Raw genomic sequence first — 2,048 nt, forward strand, 5'->3', positions numbered from 1 at the left:
CGGACTTCATCAAACGGGGTTTTGAAACGTACCTAAATCGTTCCAACGGCGATTAAGGTACGAACCATGTAAATAAACTCGTTTTGGGAAATGAGTTAGTATAGAATTAACACGCAACACGACATGTAAATCCCGTGGTAAATAAACCACTTCTTTCTTCCTCCCCTCTCTTTGTATGTATATCAAATTGATGTAAATGGGTGATTCTTTACTAAAGTGGCTTTTCAATAATATATGCTCAAAACGGTTTCCAAAAAGAGAAAGAAAAGGTTTCAAATGAATTTTAAACTTAAAGAAGTATACGATTAGTCCGTTATCGCCTAACATGCTGAGTAGGAGGCCGGTGGTTCATAACCGGGCGATGTCGGGGTGCCTAGTAGCCTTTCTCTGGAAAGGAGCTAGCCTTCTCGGCTCGTACCTAAGTTTCCCGAACCCACACCGATCTCCCGCAAGGGATCGGTGTTCATTTTCCCATTCGTGGGTGGCGACTCTTCCATATCTCCGAGCTCCGGTCCTGCCGAGCAGCTTGATTCCACGATTGGTTACTTTCGGCGCCAATCACCGCTTACGTCGCCATGAGGTGTCCACCCCCCGGTCCGCCCGGGAGATTAGGCCGCGGCACCTCGTCTAACAGCGGACCACATACTACTGTTGATTGCCATTTCCTCCAAAAGTTCTCTTGCTTGGGCGGACGTCTTCTTCATAAATAACCCTCCAGACATAGCATCTAATGAACCTCTAGTTGTAGGATTTAATCCATTATAGAATGTCTGCATTAAAAGTGCATCTGGCAGTTGGTGGTGTGGGCATAAACGTTGAAGTTCTTTAAAACGTTCCCAAGCCTCATAAAGAGTTTCATTATCATTTTGGGTAAAAGATGTCAATTCTTTGATGACTCTTGCGGTTTTTGCTAAAGGAAAATATTTTGATAAAAACGCTTGGGCTAATTGGTCCCAAGTTTCAAATGTTGCAGCAGGCATAGAAGTTAACCAAATTTTTGCCTTATCCTTCAAAGTGAAAGGGAAGAGGCGAAGTTTGATTGCTTCGGCTGTTACATCGGTAATTTTAAAAGTGTCACAAATTTCTAAGAAATTTGTCAAATGGGCATTAGGGTTTTCGTTAGGTAGTCCGTAAAACGTTACGTTGTTTTGCAACATATTAAGCAAAGCAGGCTTAATTTCAAATTGATTTGCGTTTATACGGGGTCTAACTACACTATTAGTTACACCGGTCATTCCTGGCCTAGCATAATCCATAAGTGTCGGTGGATCGGCCATATTTTCTAGCTGGACTACTTTGGTTTTTAAGGGTGTTTTGTCTTTGTTTTTGTTGTTTTTCTTGTTTTTCTTAAGTGTTCTTTCAATTTCTGGATCAAGAGGGTCTGGTGGTGTGCCCGAACTTCGCGAACTGCGCATGAACTTGAAATTGTTGCACGGCCCAAACTACCTTCAAAACAAAATTGAAAACAAATATGTTATATAAACTGAAAATAAATAAAATGTAAAAGTTGTATAAAAATAATGTGTAAACCTAGATTCGAAAATAAAATACGAAAAATAAAATTTTTGTCAAAAATTTTGGCGTATCCCCGGCAACGGCGCCAAAAACTTGTTGAGCGATTTTCGCAAGTGCACGGTTTCGCTTGTAGTAATAAAAATATCGATCCCACAGGGATACGTTTTTTAACGAAAAACTTATTTTTGAATCTGTTAATTTCGAACTTGTTAGATTTACTATTGAATGTAAATGAAAATAGGAAATTGTTTAATTGAGTTTGTGGACTTTGAGTATTTGAAAATGCTGGATTAAGATTTTATATTAGAATATATCGATTGTTAGAAAGATCTTCTGATTTAGGGATGAATTTTACAAAACAGGAACATTTAGAACTTTTAGAAAAACAAATGAATGTATTCATTTGCATTAAGCAAAGAAAACAACTTAAACTTTGTATCAATTAAGATGATGAAATAAATGACGGAACCTCTAATTAATTGGCTTTGAACGCGACAAAACCCTTTCGGGATAGTTGCCCTTAATCAAATTAA

General features: G+C 38.3%; 1 non-coding gene across 1 annotated transcript; it reads left to right on the forward strand.

Moving 5' to 3' along the window:
* Positions 1–792: 792 nt before the first annotated feature.
* Positions 793–899, forward strand: LOC136228278 (small nucleolar RNA R71). The gene has a single exon (XR_010688606.1). It is a non-coding gene; the product is annotated as a small nucleolar RNA R71 (small nucleolar RNA).
* The last annotated feature ends 1,149 nt before the right edge of the window (positions 900–2,048 follow it).

Source organism: Euphorbia lathyris, chromosome 4 (assembly GCF_963576675.1).
Source record: "Euphorbia lathyris chromosome 4, ddEupLath1.1, whole genome shotgun sequence".
Lineage (NCBI taxonomy): Eukaryota > Viridiplantae > Streptophyta > Magnoliopsida > Malpighiales > Euphorbiaceae > Euphorbia > Euphorbia lathyris.